Source organism: Macrobrachium nipponense, chromosome 39 (genome assembly GCF_015104395.2).
Source record: "Macrobrachium nipponense isolate FS-2020 chromosome 39, ASM1510439v2, whole genome shotgun sequence".
Taxonomy (NCBI): Eukaryota; Metazoa; Arthropoda; class Malacostraca; order Decapoda; family Palaemonidae; genus Macrobrachium; species Macrobrachium nipponense.
Genome location: NC_061099.1, coordinates 16,013,210 through 16,032,429, shown reverse-complemented (window position 1 = coordinate 16,032,429; position 19,220 = coordinate 16,013,210). Strand labels below are relative to the sequence as shown.

Genomic DNA, 19,220 nt, shown 5'->3' with positions numbered 1-19,220 from the left:
TTAAGGAGGGTGAATAACGTTTGATAAACAAAGACTCAAGGGTCGTTAAGTAGGAAGATTGTTTGGTAGTTCCAATAATGAAAAAATGTTTCTTATCAATACTGATCTTGCCTTTAGCGGCATGATTTCTAATGCTAGAAAATTCAGGGTTATCAATACGTGAGCCAGTTCTGTAGCTTAAATCTAAGTGGCTGTAATAACGGACCTGCAACATTCTCCTTGATGAACCAATATAATTACCAAGATATCTTGGGCATTCGAATTTATAAATAATATTGGACCTCATAAAAGTCTGCAGCTTGTCCGCCAGTCTTGAGTGGATTCATAGGGATTAAATTCAGTTTTTAAAAAAATCCTTTTCAACGATTTGTTTAGTTTTGGATCTAAGAAGGTCAGAATGGGTTAATGGAATTGTACCGTACATCGTCAATGTAGGAACATTAAATTTCAGAACGGGATCAGAAAAATGATGTGCCAAAATTTTATTAACAACGTTATACAAAAGTTTTTTGAGATAAGAATTTTTGGTACAATATTTAAGTAAAATCTCAATCTCAGAGTGGAAATTAACCCAGCTAGATGTATAGCGGAGATCTCTTAAAAACTAAGGTAGTTATTGCAATAACTTTAAATGAAAAGAAACAAGAACTATAAAAGCTACCTCCAAGGCCTGTGCAAGTATTTTTTCTAAAATCCGAAGTACTAAAATTATGATGATTTTAACGTCTAAAAAGGCCAAAGTATCCTCAGTCTCTTACTCTATGGTGAATTTAATGTTAGTGTTTAGAGTTGACATAATCCAGAAAATCCAGACATTGCCACGAATGTATCATCAATATATCTCCTATAAAAAAAAAAGTTTTATAAGATTTAGGACAGTTACCTAAAAACTCTTCCTCCAAATGTGCCATAAAAATTTAAATTCGGAAAACAACATTACCTTAAAGGAGTAAACCCTCCATAGCAATTCCTCAAACCTGCAAGGTAGGAGTTTTGTTTAAAAATTAAAAAAAAGCAGCATCCTGCGCTGCAAGTACCCATTAGACCAATTATGACATCATATAATAGCCCATCATATATTTCTAAATATTTAGATCACTTACTTAATGATTTCTCATTATCTCGGTCTTTGTTGAAAAATGGCCAGTTTAGATATTGAGTCGTTGTTTACGAATGTTGCTGTCTCCGAACTATTGAGATTATTTTAGATAAAGTTTTTTATAAGATGTTTTCATGGTTTTAATAGACAACTTTTTAAGTCTTTTTTGGAACTTACAGTGCAGGATGCTGCTTTTGTTTCTTTTTTATAAACAGCTCTACTTGCAGGTCGAGGGAGTTGCTATGGGTTCTCCTGTGGACTGCTGTTTGCTTATTCGCTTACTTAATGAAGTCACGTGCATCTACTGTGATTTTTAAGCATACACACACACACACACACACACACACACACACTATATATATATATATATATATATATATATATATATATATATATAATATATATATATATTATATATATATGTGTGTGTTGTGTGTGTATGTGTGTGTATGTGTGTATATATATTTATATATATATTATTATATATGTATATTATCTATATATATATATATATATATATATATATATAATATATATATATTATATATTAGTCACAAACATCAATATTTTGCATTTGTTTTTTCGCTTTTCCTCCCCTCAAATAACTTAGAAGTTTTTAAAGTTGAAAAAAGTAAAGCAGCTTTGAGAAACGCATCCCCCTTGCTGCTGTCATAAGCAGTCCCAGAGGCTCACGACTTTTCCCCCATGTAATTTTAGTTAAATAATGGAACGTACATACGAAAGTTATTTTGGGATTTTTCCCAAACTTAAGACGGAAACCAATTAAGACTTCCCCTTAGCCGCCTTTGAGGAGAGTACCGGGGTTATTAGCGGTAAATCGCTAGGGAGTGTTTTCTACTTGTCTCAATACCTGCACCCTTTACCCAGCTTCTACCTGACTTGACCTCTTACCAATCCTTCAGGTGGATCGAAAACACATTTATTCCTTTCTGCCCTCAGGCGTTAATGACTTACATATTGTATTCCCTTTTTACCTTCAATGGTACTAGCCAGCTATGATTTCTTTTCCAACTACCTGTCAGGATAATACATCCCAAGGGAATATGAAACAATAGGCCAACCATGTGCCATCACAACAAGAATACAATGAGCCTATTGTCAGTTTCTGGTATATAGAGAGGTGGCAGCCCCTCGCACGTCTGAGAAGTGACACGAGGAATGACTGCCGGACACGAGGCTGAGTCCCGTCGCACGCATTTGTCTGTCTTCGTAAGCAGCCGGTCACCCACTGATGTCGAAGAACTTGGTGAGAAGTCCTTTACCAGATGCCCCTGTGATGCTGCACCTGTAATGGTTGGGCGTGCACTCCACCACTGTTGGACCTCTGCGGTTATGAACTCAACCAGTGTGCACTCCTCCTGTCACCATATTCTCCCTGGGTTTGGACCGATTGCAACGCCGATTTCCATTGAAGTTCCTGCACTTTGCAAACTGGCTCTATTCTACACGTCTCTGTCCATGGGCAAAGGTAAATTGAATGGAAGTTGTGGTTCGGCCTCACCATTTCTATCATTTCTTATCTCCTCAACTGTTCTCAAAACCCCTTACTTTGCAATCTCCCTCAAGAGACTTCTGTGACCTATGAAACACTAGTTAATGTAAAGTAGTAAGTTATTTCAGTGCTATATTTCATAAGTGATTTGTGCCTATTTACATGCTGAAGGTTTTCAGTGTTCTCGGGTGCTTTCCATAGTCGATCTCACTCATAATTCCCCCTTGCATTACAACGGTCCCTAAATTGCAGGTTCGAGTGCAAGTGTGTGTGTGTGTATTACCAATAGATCAACGGTTCCACTTCGTTGTCATTGCCAGTGCCATATCCTGTCAAGCTTTCCTGGAATCCAGAGTGAAGAGTGTTCTACATTTTCCGCCTTATACCAATCCCTTGTCCGCACCCTATTCCCCTTTTTATTTTGTGATTTTAGCCAGAGGGGTTTTGTACATAGCTGCAGTATTGTGACACTTTGTCTTGAGATTGTCATTTAGTACAGCAAATGAGAATGCCACAGACCTCTATTGCTAGCTCCTGTATATTTCTTCTGATCCCCTTTAGTGAATTATATGTATTAGTGAAAACTCTATGTTTACCTTGCATCTCAAGTAATTGATGATTAATTGTTCATGAGGGACTTACCTTTTCTGATCACTGGTAGGAGGCAAAACCAAGTCACTTCCCAGGCACTCTACCAGGTGACAGCGGTAACCTTGCCAAGATACGTGTATCTCTAGTGCAAGATGCAGTCTTAATTTGCAATTGAAATCATAACCCCTTACAACTCTGTCAACTAGCAGATCAGGTAAGGCTAGCAAGTTATTTTGTTTTCCACACACTCTTATGGCAAAATCTACCTATGTTTTCATCTGGGGTCTACAGCACACAACAAGGAAGTACTTACATATTAGTATTTCATTTGTATTGCGCTTTCCAAGTGTTTGAAATCCAAGCCTCATGTATCTTTGAGCTTAACTTTGCAATCCAATTGCCATTCATGCTTACCTTTCATTTTTAACTGTTATTCATGAAACTGTGGGTCTCAGTTGATTTGCTAAGTTGATTTGCTAAGTGTTAGGTAAGTGCAATGATATTAGTGTTAATAAATTAACAACTCGAGAAATTGTATTTTTCCAGTGAAAGCTTGCAATGTTTTTCTAAAAAAAAACCTTCCTGCAACCCTTGCGGCAACTGGTCCTTCGCTCAGGAGAACTGCGATATATTACTACTTCACTCTTCACCGACAGTTGTCAAGTCACATTTTAAGAATTTAATTCTTCTCAGAATGCGTCATTAGTTTACTTGATTTATCGGGTCTACTGTATACATAACATTGGTACCAAATTCAACTACTTAAATCTTAGCAGTGAGGAAAGTACAGGGTAATGTAATAGCCCAAACAAGCGTTTGCACTCTTAAGTCAATATTTCTCGAATATTCCGTAGTAGTAAAGAAATCTTACCCCTAACCACTGGCCATCATCCTGCCTAAGTTCAACACTTACTTTTTGTCTACTTAACCTTCACAGTACTCTTGCCCGATAGACATTAACTTTGACAGTTCACGCTAATTCCAAGTGGAAACACTTTCACTTTTCTTATTTCCTTTGCTCGCCAGCATTCAAGATATGGGGATGCTCGTTTTGCATGGTATAACATACACACACCTGATATATCTTTTGTATGCAAGACTAAGATTCTGTAACATCTGTAACATTATTCTTTTGCGAGAACTGTGGAGAAGTTTGTGTGTACTCTGAAGTGTTTGTGAATGTACGTCACAAAACTATGAATGATTCCTTTGCATAAGCTTTGTTGGTTGACTTACCAACAAACCCAGTTGGTAGATAACTTGTTTGTATGGCTAAGAAAGCTTGAGATTTCTGTTATAAGTGTGCCACACGTTGTTTAGGTGTATTTTTCAGCACCAGTACTGTTTACTTGCTGAGTCTTGTAGAGACTCACTTATTCTACCATCACTTGTGTTGCCAAGAGTCCCACAAAATTTTGTTAAGTGCACTGAAGATTTTGAAAAGCCGGAGAGTTATTATCGATGTGCGTCCTGCTGGACTTACCCATATACTTGCAAGTGCCATCTACTTTGGGAACACAGCCACACATTTAGTGCCACCTACATTTTTAGGAACACATGTGACTGAGTCCAGAAGGCAATGTTGATGCACAGTTGAGTGCTTTGAAGCTCTGCTGAACCTACAACCAAGTCCGGAAGGGACTATTACTGCACTGTTGAATCCTTGAATTTTGTTGACCTGTGACCAAGTCCAGAAGGGACTGTTGATTGCACTATTGAGTGCTCCCATGTTCTGTGGAACACACCTGTATGTCTTGCAAGACATGCCTACACACCTAGTCAGTGCCACTACACTCGAATGATAACCTTACTTGCCTAAGCACATGGTCAATGACACTATGCTCGACCGAGCACCTTACCGGTTCCTAAGAAGTCGAAGTAGCTGTTGCCTGACTTCACCATGATGTGTCCGTCTGAGTGTCAGTAAGGGCCTCATTCGAGAATACTCTGTAAGTACCCACACTATGTGCAACTGGTCTGTCTGAGGTTGCATTAGGATGTAACAACACTAACCTTACGATTTGCTAGTCTTACAGGACCTGTACAACCCCAGTGAATTAGTTCCTCAGAACTGGAAGTCGGATGCTACCTGACTTCATCCCATTGTTTGTGATTTGTTGAGTGCCAGTGAGTGCCTCATCCTGCTGTTTGCTTTAGGAAAATGAAACCATTTGTACTCTTGGTGTACCACACATTGAGGTGCAACTTGTTTGTTTGCAAGTGCATTCAGGATGTACAGCTTGCAACTACAAGTGTCACCTTTGTTGGCACCACTCTGCTATTATGAGCCACCACACAGTTTGTGACCCCCACAAGTGCAGCCTTTCACTGTCACTACCCATTTTACCTGATTCTTGATGTCATCCTAGCTAGTGCCTAAGCATAGTGCTTGTTACCAGATATGTTCTGCAGAACTTTGCAACTGAGTTTACAAGTGCCATTCAGTGGCACTCTATATTGAGAGCTTCTCTCACCCTCCAAGCATGTCACTATACACCAAAGACTCCCTTACTGCCTGGTTGGATGCCAAAATAGAACAGGTCAGACAAGGGATAGCTCAGGAGAAAGCTGAGCAAGCAGATAAAGAAGAGAAACTACGAATCTGAGCTGGCTTTAGCCCACCAGCAGAAAGGAAAGCACTGGAAGAAAACAATGCACCCACAAGCTCGCCATGGAACAGCTTCACCCCGATAACACCATGACCATAGCCCAACACAGGGTAGATTACCCTGCTCTTGCCGCCTGCCATACCATCTTATCTTCCTAGGTATGAGCTTACTCATTCAACCCTGGACATACGTTGAGCAGGAAGCTTGCCTCAATGACATCAAGAGTGTCTTTGAGAATTTCTCCCCTACAGCAACTGAGGTCACCATCACCCTGAACAGGTATATGAAGGGAAAAGGGTACATCGCACTCAGAGTTCTGACCCCTGAGGATCAAGGAGACCTCATTGCAGAAAGATGAGCCATTTCCACGACTTATGAGATCAGTCCGGAGAAATGGAGACAGCGTTGCGCAGTCACCCTAAGGATATGGGACAGTCTTGGACGGACTGGATCAACTACAAAACCCAGAATTTCAACAGGTGGATGGAATCTCTTCTTGCAAAGAGTGATACCAAAATCAATGATTGCATGATATTGGATGATTTCTTTTACTAAGCTCCAAGCACTCTGTGACAGCCGATGAGTGTTGCTGGTTAGCAGACAAATGGGAAACCCACCATGCAAACTTGAGCTTGTACAGCAAAAAGATCTAACCTTCTGGCCATACCTCCACCTCTGCTCACCCTAACAACAGCCTCTTTTCAAAGCCGCTCATTTGTCATTTATGTAAGAAGGTTGGGCACAAAGTTAAACAGAGCTCCAACAGACCTGGAAATAGCCACAAGACTAACCTAAGGTAGTCTGACAAGACTACTCCCACCCGACACACCCCTACCACTTCAGGTTCCCAAACTCGTCCTGCTAGCACTACTGCAGGAGTGGAACCCCAGTGAGATTATATCAAAGTTATTTGTAAGGACTGCAAGAAGGTAGGGCATGCATCCGCACACTATGTAGGATGCCCTCAGTATGCCCTGGTCAAGGTGGTCCACACAGTAGTCAATGTACAAGTGTCAACCAAATGAATAGGGTTGGACAATGTGACTGTCAGCCCCCTGGCCCCCTCATACCTCAGGACCACCTTGTGTGCTGAATAATATTGAAGAAATGGGGTTGGAAGTTAGTCTCATTGTGAGAGACTGTGTGCCTCATGATACCTCCATTCGGGAGGACGAACGCACTTACCTATGCTAGTTCAATGATCATTCATTGGACATACCTACTGTCTGCTTTACCGTTGCTTATGGCGACCCCTTGCAGACTTGCAAATATCGTTTCAGAGTCACTGAAACCCTCACTACCGGGCATCCCTGCTATTAGGGCAGGATTTTTTTACAAAGGAGACCCCCAAGGTCCCTCTCAGATATGTGAATGCAGTGCCTATAAAACCAAAGGAGAAATCTTTTCTCTACAGATGCCTACTAGAGGGCTCTCTCTACCAATGCCAAATGGCACTACATCCATTGCAAGACTTATGGTCCATGTAACATCAAATCATAAAGCCAGGAGAGACACAAGGAAGAGAGGTAAAAAGTGTAGGATGTTCAGGTAGTTTATGAGAAACACAAAGTCCTCGCAGCACTGTTGCTAACCTGGACAGTGACCCCAATTTATCTGAGTAATTTGGCACCATAATCCAGAGTCAAGTGCCAAGTCACTCCATGTCTGCACCTGACAGCAATTCCAACCCAGAACCTGTCCCCTTTCCTTTCTCTCCTCCTGTCCCATGCCCTGCCAGCTCACCAGCCTCGCAAACTGAGGTGCCGACTGGGCCCTCCTTTCCTAATTCCAACCTCAGTGGCCCCACAGCCTCTCAACCTGTGGATCCACCTGGGCCTCATTTGCTAAAAACCTTGCAGAACCAGAGAGGAACCTTCCCCCCTTGTCATTCAGTATAACACTCTCCCAGATGCCTGCCATGACTGTGGCACCCTCTGAAACTTCCCACCGGAGTTGGGAAGACAGGGTCCCTTAGGAGCCTAAAACTGAACGCCATGACTCCATTCTCATTAAAAAATACCCCATATCCTGATGGCATTTGATCTTAATAATTTAGGGGTCACCAGAACCAGCTATGACCACAAGGTCTCAGGAATAATATCAGTGCCACTTAAAAGGACTAGACAGTACCAGGCATCATCTGTTGAGGTAAATGAGCCTGTATCAAGCATCAACCCTGAAACTGGTCCTGCCTTAGTGCCAATAATAAGACTACCTACTGACCTCCACCCCTCACAGAGATTCCACTACCAGTGCCATCTGCATGTCGTGGGTAGTGCACTGCCCTGTCCCGGTTGGACACTGAATGCCTTACCAAGCTGACCATAGTGTCTGGCCCTGCATCAATGCCAGTGACAGATCACCTCCTCTATCTCCGTCCTGTGAATCCCAGCCATGACACAAACCCACTGAGGGTGCAACTTGTGTGCCCTGGGCAGTGCCATCCTCCATCCACTTCAGTACTCCATGTTGAACTACAAGAACGGCCCTGTTGAGATGACAGTGGCAGTCCCAAATCAAGATTCGATTCCTGTGCTTGGTTCTGTGTTGGTAACAGATTGTAATCTGGGCCCCCATCTCTGCACCCAGCTTGGCTCCTCTACCAGCGTCGAACAGAGAGCCAACCCGAAGTTCACAAGAACCTTTTCTGGATTCCCATGACCACAGCAAAAACACACCCAAAAGGTGTGGCCTTGCAACCCATGCCTGAGTTGGTTGTTGTGACCTGTGAGTCTCCAACGCTAGTACCTCTCCCTTCCTCACCATCTAAGCCCTTAGAATCAGAGGCCCTAAGGAGACTCTTCCACACCTCAGCTGGTTGCATAGCCTAAGGATTTGTGCTGGCAGTTGACATATCTGACTGACTCCACCCATTCCGGTTGTCTCAACAACTGTAGAAGGTGGCACTCTCACACTGTCCTCAGATCTGGGCTCCCAGATTCCTATGGTAACTCTGTAAAATGTGGATCATTTCCTTTCTTGTAGTCTGCCACTAACTTTGTGTCACATTACTTGCTCTGTTTCAGAACCCTGCAGAGTGCCAACACCAGATGTTCTGGCCCTGCTATTGTTGCTATTGTTAATTCCCGAGAATACTGTACGGTCTCGTGTGATCAAAGATACCTGAAGAGTCAGGTTTTCACATTTACCAGTGATAAATGCCTATTAAAGAGATGGGGATCAAGGAACTCAAACCTTTCTTGTCCCCTTTGTGTCTGATAAGAATTGCCCACATCCCCCGACCATCAAAGTTTCTTTTATTTCAATTTACATTACTGGTGCATGATGCACACCTTTACGTGTCAACACTGACAAAAAACCCTCCTGCATAGACAGACCGAGGTAATCTGAATGAGTCAACTGGAAGCACAAACGTACCTGTGTGGGTTTTGTATTGACTGAATAATGATTAGCTAAGGTGTAAATATAATTTGTAATTTTGAGGCACATCTGCAGTAATCCTAATTGTAAAGGGTAATTCACATGTATTTGATATTAGTTATAAATGGTTGATTGTAACTTAGATGGACATGTTACTTGCATCGACTAGAAGTTGTTTAGTTACCTCTAGTAAATACATTTACTTTTAGCTTAAGGTGTTCTGTATTCATGCATGTAAGTCCTAACCAACAGACAGCATTTTGTTTGAGCTAAATTATTTGAGTCCACGTTAGAGTCTCGATGTTCACGCTCAATGGGGGCATATAGCAACTTCTTCCATGGGGATTTCTGTCACAAACGTCAATATACTGCATTTCCTATATTCCTCCCCTAAAATAACTTAGAAATCTTGAAAGTTACAAAAACCAAAGTAGCTTTGAGAAATGCTTCCCCCTTGTTTCTGTCATAAGCAGTCGCAAAGGTCCATGATTTTTTCATAAGTAATTTTAGTGAAATAATGGAACATACATCGTAAAAGCCATTTTAGGATTTTCCTGTCAAGCTTTCCTGGAATCCAGTATGAAGAGTTTTCTACATTTTCTCCTTGTATCAATCCCTTGCAAGCATCCTATTCCTTTTTATTTTATGATTTTACCCAGGGTAGTTTTGTTGTACATAGCTACAGTAATGTGGAACATTGTCTTAAGACTGTCATTTAGTACAGCAAATGAGAGTGCCACAGAGCTCTATTGCTAGCTCCTGTACATTTCTTGTGGTCTTTAGAAATATATATGTTACGTAGACACTCGATGTTAACTGACATCCCAAGTAATTGTTGATTATCTTAATTATTCACTGAAGGACTTAATTTTTCTGATCACTGGTAGGTGGTAAAGCCAAGTTAAACTGCGTAGTGTCAAGGAGCATAAAAGAGCCAGCAATCTTTCACATACCGGGCCCCCTACCATGTGACAATATATAATATATATATATAATATATATTATATATATATATATATGATATGTAATGTATGGTATATATATATATATAAATATATATAGTAGAGTATATATATATATATCATATATATATATATATATATATAATATATATATATATATATATATATATATAATTATATAACATGTGTGTGTATTCTTTGGGAAGCTTGAATTTCAGTCAATGGCCAAAAAGAGAACAGATTAGGCACGTGTAAGAAATAATTCAAGTCATTTTTTCTGCCTCTTTTGCATGCTAACACTGAATTAACGCATCTTGCTATTGACTTTTCTTATGTAAACGTGCACTCTGAGCTCTTGCATCATTTGCACTGCAAAAGAGCCATTATATGTGTTAGTGTCTATTCAACTCAGTTTGAACTCTCTCTTGGTATTACTTTTAAAATGAAAATTCTTTGAATTCTGCTAGATTTCCCGAATCATTTAACCTGTCCTCCTTTTATTTTAAAGACGAGTTTCTGTCATTACTTAATGGGGGAGGTCCAATAACGCCTTTCCCTAGCGGATCTGATGTTTGTTTATAAGAATAATTCCAGTAAACAAAAATCAAAACAAACAAAAATACATAGGAAATGGTCCCGCGTTATCTTGTAACACCTTTAAATAAAATTTCCACAGCCCAGCATCTAGTTCAAACGATGTTCAGTCTCGTTCATACTTTAAATAGTGAATTGCAGATGAAACTTCACTGCAAAAGACCTCCGCATATACACACACACATTGTATATATATATATATATATATATATATATATATATATATATAGTATTATATGTATATATATAAAATATATATATATATATATATTATATATATATATATATATATATATATATATATATGACCGAATTAATCCTCTTCCAACTGAACCAAAAATGGAGGCCCATTTCTTTAAGATCACTTTCTCGTTAAAAGCAAGCAATGCCCATCAACAGCTTCCCACCCAAGTTCTCGTTGTGACATAAATATTTTGACTTCAAACCATCCTAGACACCTTTCCATTAGTTCTTCACTCTCCAACGTGTTACTTAGCCGTTTGATAGCTAAAACCTCACTCTCTCCTTTTTTTTTTTTATTAAACTTCTTCTCGTTTTTTTATGTTTTCTCTAATCTTGCTCAGTCTTATGTTCTTTATTCCAGGTATTCTTGGTATTACCTAACAATCCTTTGTCCTTAAAGTTTTTGCATTACTGTTCTGTGGGGTAATGTGAAAGATATGGCTCAGTGAAAGAAAATATTTAAGAACTGAGTATTGGGGAGGTGGAATAAATGTTCCTGTGTGTTACTATGTATATATACACCTATATATATATTTATATATATTATTATATATATATATATATATATATATATAGTATTTTAAATATATACTATTATATATATATATTATATATATGTATATATATAATATCTATCTATATATATATAGTCTATATATGTATATATATAAATATACATCACGTATATATATATATATATATATATATAGTATATATATTTATATATAGATATATATGATATATTATATATATATATATATATAGTATATATATATATATATATATATATATGGAGAGAGAGAGAGAGAGAGAGAGAGAAGAGAGAGAGAGAGAGGAGAGAGAGAGAGAGAGAGAGAGATCATCAATAAGAATTTTCTAGGCCCTCACCTCCTTCTTCCCTGATTTATTCTGAAACAAATCCTGCAAAATGGAATATAACATCAGAGTGATTTAAGGGTTGAATTTTACATATGACACTAGAATGGTTTAAAGGTTTAAAGCTCACGTCTCAAAGTGACATTAGAGTGGTTTAGTGTCTGCACGTGAATATGGCATTGTGATTTGAAGGTTTAAAGTTCGCGTTGGATAAGAGTCATTATATTACATTACAACAGCTTGAAGGTTTAAAGCTTGGATTTAAATATGACATTTGTTCGGTTAAAAGATTGCTTGTGAATATAACATTAGTTACATAAATATTTAAAGGTCATGTGTTGATATGATATCAGTGTGGTTTAAAGTCTACATGTGAATATGACATTAAGAGTTCTTAAAACATGTAAAGGTTATATGTGAAGATGACATAAGGTTGGTTAAAGGTTTGCATACTTATATAACATTAGAATGGTTTAAAGTTTTAAAGGCACATGTGAATATAACATTATTATGGCTTAACGCTTTAAAGGTTTCATGTTGATATAACATTGGGTCAGTTTAAAGGATGTCTGCATATGATAGTAAGATTTAAAGGTCACGTGTGAATATGACATTATTGTAGATTAAAGTTTTCAAGGTCACGTGCGAATACGATTTTAGTCCAATGTTAGTGTGGTTGAAAGGACATGTCTGGATATGACAGTATGGTTTAAAGGTCCCATTCAAATAAAAAAGAATGGTTTTAAGGTTCAAAGGTCACATGTGAATATGACATTAGTGTGGTTTAAATGTTTAAAGATCAAGTGTGAATATGATAATAGCATACTTTAAAAGCTTACAGGTCATATATGAATATGATATCAATGTGGTTTAAATATTTAAAGGGCACGTGTGAATATAACATTAGTGTGGTTTAAATTTTAAAAAATAACTTTGGTGCTGTTGTAGTGTTTAAAGGTCACGTGTGAAAATAACATTAGTATTTGAAGGTCACGTGCGAAGATGAAATTCATAATCTCAAATGTTTAAACGTTATGGGTGAATATTACATTTGTGTAGTTTAAACGCTTAAAGATCACGAATGAATATGATATTAGTGTAGTTTACAGGTCACAGGTAAATATAACGAGCGACTATGACAATATGGTTTAAAGGTTCAAAGGAGCACGTGTAAATACATTACTATTAAGGGTTTAGAGGTCACCGTGTGAATATGACATTATTATGGTTTAAAGGCTTAAAGGTCATGTGTGAATACGGCATCACAATGGTTTAAAGCTTTAAAGGTTGTGTGTAAACATAATATTAGTGAGAGTTAAAGCTTATGAGCGAGTTTGACGATATGGCTTAAAGATTTAAAGGTCATGTGTGAATATATTATGCAGTTTAAATGCCCATGTGAATAGAACATCAAGGTGGTTTAAAGGTCCTGTGCGAATATAATATAGTAGCGTTGCTTAAAGAAACAGCCCAGTGTCAAGAGACCTAACATGCACAAAAGGGCGACCAGCCCCCAACAGCCCTTCCCACTGAACTGAGACCTGGAGGAACAAGGCAATGGCTGCTCGTGTTTCAGCAGGTAGCCTTATACCATACCCCCTTCCCCGATCACCTCCTCCCACTCTAGACACTAGGGTCGTCACCCCTAGCTGCAGAAATAGCAAGGTCGCCTGTCAGATAAAATCCATCACGGCTTGAGTGAGTCTTCATCTCGGAACCCACGGAGAAGATCCGCCTGACTACGACCCCGATGAATAAAATAGTAAGTGTATATTATTTCAAAGAATATACTATTAGCAAAGGTCAAGGGTTTTTCTTCTAGTTAAATAACTGATGAGTTTTATTTATATTAATATGGTTTTCTTTAACTTTTACTGTTTTGATTTTTTATTATTTTAAGTTCTGCAGTTGACATTGTTCTTACATTTATAGGTAAACGAAATATACATGTGTAATTAAATGAAAGACACATTAGCCTACGTCACTAAATAGTGACGAATGTTATCTACTTTTCACAAAGCAAAGTCATTTTATTCCAGAGGAGAAACTTCATGAAATACCATTAAAAAAAACTTTTATGTAGTGACAGAATATATATATATATATATATCTATATATCTATATATATATATATATATATATATATATATATATATATATATATATATATATAGAGAGAGAGAGAGAGATGAGAGAGAGGAGAGAGTTTTTTTTTTTTTTGTGTTTTGTTTGTTTTGGGTTTTTTTTTGGTTTCTTTCCTTTTTTGGGGGTTTTTTTCGGGGGGGGGGGGGGTGAGATTATGAGAGAGATTGAGACGAGAGAGATCGAGAGAGGCTTAGCCCACTTTTGTTACAGATGCATCATATACGTCCAGCAGGAATATAAATGGGACTGATGTCCATCACAAATTGCGGGAGTCTTGATGAACAAGTTTATTGCATTAACACTGTGTTGAAGCTGCTTCATAATGCATTTTGGTTTTCATGTGGGAAAAATACAAAAATATTTGTTTTAAGAATATCACAATGCATTAGCCACATTTAGAAATTTGAACTGAATATTCTAATCAATATTTGGGCGGTAGTTTATCTGTATTTTGCAAAGTCATTTCATTACAACATTCTGACAATAAAAGAAGCAGTCATAGTGATAGATAATTAGCATTACCGAAAAATAAAGAAAAATATGTAAAATTATCAAAATACAATATTCAGATTTGGACATTAGAACAGAATACCCTGATATCATATTTTTTCAGAAAAATATACTGGCATAATATTTATGGGTACTTTTTCTGTATTTGTAATGTCATTACACGTGATGGCGCAACTGCCAAATTATCCACTACAAAATACAAGAAAAGTAGACATATTAATGACAGATAATTAGTAATATGTATAAAAATAATGACAAAAATTAGTAATTGAACAGGGAAGAAAAACATAACAACTATCACAAGCTTAAAAGTGACTTAAGTTCCACGTTGGCCGAGTGCATTTCGCGCTCGGCTACCAATCCGGTGGTCCGAAGTTCGATTCTCGGCTAGGCCAACGCGGAACCAGAGGAATTTATTTCTGGTGATAGAAATTCATTTCTCAATAAAATGTGGTTCGGATCCCACAATAAGCTGTAGGTACCGTTGCTAGGTAACCAATTGGTTCCTAGTCACGTAAAAATATCTAATCCTTCGGCCAGGCCTAGGAGAGCTGTTAATCAGCTCAGTGGTCTGGTAAAACTAAGATATACTAAACTATAAATGACTTAGATTTTCGACTGAGTGAATGAAACCTTATTTAGGAGAATTAAAACAGAATAATAATATAGTATATCAACCATCATCATCGACTTATTAACAACTCAGATTTCCAACTGAGTGAATAAGAAATACTAAGAATATAAAGAGAGAATGAGAGGAAAAATGGATACAAGAAAACAAAAGGAAATTAGGCTGACCCGTTTTCTGTTGGAGACCCTTTCAGCTGTGTTCCCTTTTTAGTGAAACTGGTGGGTGTGAGCAATTTATCTTTCATTCTGTCACTCCGTATATCGCTTTCCCCTTTCAAATACGTATAAACATACACATACACACATCATATCACACACACCACATACACACACACACACACACACACACACACATATATATATATATATATATATATATATATATATATATATATATATATATATATATATATATTATATATATATATATATATATATATATATTTCAATTTTAAAAGGACTAAAAATTTATTAACTTAACAAAACCGTATTTGAACTGACTTCACTACAATCCTGTTCACTAGTAAATCATGTCTGTTGTGCTTATTAGTGGTTTTTAGTTGCCTTTAATAGAATATTAATATTACGGGGAACAGACTATATATATGTCTATAATACTTTATTAGCTATATATACAATTGTAAGAAAACTACATTTTTTCAAACCTTGTTGGATTGTTACAAAAATAATAATTAAATAAAGATAAATGACCTTCCTTCTTACTGATTGGTGATAAACTTGCGTATCAGAAGTTTCAGGTTATATAATTTAGAGCATACAAGAGAAGGGAGAGAATTCCACATTCAAGAAGAGAATGTCTCCCGGTGGCAGAGACTGATGAACGTAACGAGATCGAGACTGAAGGTGAATTACTGTGTATATATGTGACTGTGTATGTGTATATATAGGTGTGTATATATATATATATATATATTATATATATATATATGTATATATATATCTATATATATATATAATGTATATATATGACTTTTTACTGAAATACAACCGTATAATATGAAGATAAAAGACCTATAAAACACTATTTGAACGTTGCAACGATATATTTCGAGCATTTCCCTCTGTGCGTCTGATCACTGGTAAAATATGGACATAAGGTGTCATACAAAAGTATATATAGAAAGCATATGTAGGTTTGTGTGGTAGTAAGTCTCTATTGGTGTCCGTACAAGAGGATGATGCTGGATCTGCTATCATCAATCAAACCATTAATATAAACCTGTCAGGAGGACACTGGAAATCGGATGACATCGACGAGTTAATAATCCTTAGGCCTCTCAAACAGGTTTTCAAGAGCATCCGACCACCAGGAAAGAGTCGCTAGACGTGTGGGGGGGGGGGGGGGGGGGGGGGGTTTTTGGGGGGGTTTAAATGAGGCCAGAAGACACCAGGGAATAGTTTAATTTCCATCCTTCCTGGGTCACCAATAGACTCACTGCCTACATATGCTTTGTATACATAGTCTTGTAAGACATCCAGCGTCCATATTTTACCAGTGTTCTATTGTGTTCTATGGGCCTTATCTTCTTCATATATATATATATATATATATATATATATATATATATATATATATATATATATATATATATATATATATATATATATATATATATATATATACATACACACTTCTTTAATTGACAATGTTAGAAATATAGAAGGTATTTAACATATTTGACAAATACGAAGCCGGAAGCCTATCTTTGGAAGACAAGACAGTCGAATTGTGTTCATAATACCCTAAAAACCGAACATCGAATAAGTAATGTAAACATGAATACATGCATACATGGAAAAATAATAACCATACATTTCTTACAGTGCATTTACAAAAATGTTTACAATCTTGTGCCCGAATTCAAATTCCGCTTCCGGTGTAAAGAGTTGATACGCAGTGTTACAGCTTAATGCAATTTGTGTATGCACAGGGGCGTAGGAGAATATAAAAATATTAGCATTCATAAATTCTCGGGATCTACCTTCCTTAACGGGAAGTTATAACCAGACCACGAGCTTATGCACTGCATCAACATTTGTATAGCCGGAAGTGGATATTCTCTCAACATGATATATTCAGTTTTAGTTACAATAAAAAGATATGGAATATCGTGAATAATCATACAAATATGGAATGAAGTGGATAAATAATCATACCAATATGGAATAGTGAAGAAATAATACAAATACAGAATACAGCCATAAAATAAGCATGCAAATCTTGAATACAGAGAAAAAATAATCATGCAAATGTGGAATACAGTTAAAAAATACTCATGCAAAAATGGAAAACAGTGAAAAAAAACTAATCACACAAATAAGGAACACAGTGAAAAATAATTCTATAAATATGGAATGAAGTGATAAAATTACTGAAACAAAAAAAGGAAGACAGTGAAAATTAATCATAAAATACGGAATACAGTGAAAAAATAAGCAAACAAATAAGGAAAATAAGAATAAATAATTTTGCAAAAAAAAAGGATTAAAGTGAAAAAATAATCATACATATAAGGAATACACTAAAACCATAGAAAATAGGGAAAAAATTACCATACAGATAAGGAATACAGTGGAAAAAATAATCATCAAAATCAAGAATACAGCGAAAAAAGCATACTAATAAGGAATACAATGGAAAACCAATCATAGAAATATGGATTACAGTGAAAAATAGTAATAAAGTAATGCAAGCAACGAAAAACACCATCTTACCAATTAGAATACTATGAAAAATAATCGTACAAAAACGAATGTAGTAAGAAAAATAATAATCCCGATAAGGAATTCATTGAAAAAACAATCATATAAATAAGGAAAGCAGTGAAAAAATCAACTAATGATTAGGCAATTAAAAGCAGACAAGAGGCTAGTATCTGCAAAAAATTATCTTTAATTAACAAAACAATATTTCTCCACCATAAATAAGCTTACCTTAATAACCGATATAATATTTATCCAGTCCTGTCTTCCTCATTCCAGTATTAAGCCGCAGGTTACTGTGACACTCATTGCAGATCTGACAGGTTTTTGTCAGCATCAGTTTTTTTTATCTCAGTTTATTACACAACACTTAATATTGATGGTCAGGATCGATTTTTCCAATGGGAAATGGGATTTCAATTAAAGCCTTTGATTCAAATATCGTGTTTTTGTATCAAATATCGTGTTTTTGTAAAGTAAAAGTCCATTACAATAATTTCTATTGTCTTCATGTTATTAATCTCTACTATTCTCGTTTAATAAGCACTGAAAATCATGTTTTTTTTTAACTATGGTCAAAATTTATACAGAAAAAAATGTTTGCATAAAGATTTTCGTCGCATCCATAAAATGCAATTTAGATGAACTTCATCAAATCATCACAACTTTCAATTTAAAGTTAATGAGATTCACTCAAATGCAGACATGAGCTATGCATACTATAAATTTATATTTCCCTCTGAAAATATTGAACCAACGCGTCGCGCAACTCTTAAAAATTTAGCTTTTGATTTATTCATAAGTCATGAAACGGATTTTCGCCGGGCAACCAACCTACCGGGGAGACATCACAGAGACCAACGTAAGAAACCCACCGACTACACAAACACGTCCGAAGCCCACCGAGCTCGGGGCAGCACTGAAACTCTCTACGAGAGACTCAGGCAGGCTGGCCACTAGCAAAGTGTGGCCCCTTCTTCTTCTTGTATATAGTCTGGCATCCTTCGGTCACGCGTTCGCGAGAATGCACACGCAGGCGTCAAATGAGCCGGTAGTTACTATGTTGTTGTCAGTGCTGCTCAGCTCAAGCTGCCGTTTCCTCTGCCTTCGCATTCGCGTGGGATGGTTATTGGCTGCTCGGCTAATTGTCTGGTGGCATTTATTCATTTATTCAGTGCACGTGTGTGTGTGTGTGTGTGATGTATTTATATATTTATATATAACATACACACAAATATATTATATATATATATTATATATATATATATTATATAATATATATATATAAATATATATATATATATATATATAATAAATATATATATATATATATAATATATTAA

General features: G+C 36.7%; 1 long non-coding RNA gene across 3 annotated transcripts in view; it reads right to left on the bottom strand.

Moving 5' to 3' along the window:
- LOC135210154 (uncharacterized) overlaps positions 1-18,908 on the bottom strand; it is a 331,532-nt gene extending 312,624 nt beyond the window's left edge. The window contains exons 1-2 of one of the 3 annotated variants that reach the window (XR_010313468.1): positions 18,712-18,908; positions 18,109-18,423 (exon numbers count right to left, since the gene is read on the bottom strand). This is a non-coding gene — a long non-coding RNA (uncharacterized LOC135210154). The remainder of the gene's footprint in view (positions 1-18,108; positions 18,424-18,711) is intronic. The other 2 variants (XR_010313467.1, XR_010313469.1) reach the window with 2 other exon arrangements.
- Between the last annotated feature and the right edge of the window lie 312 nt (positions 18,909-19,220).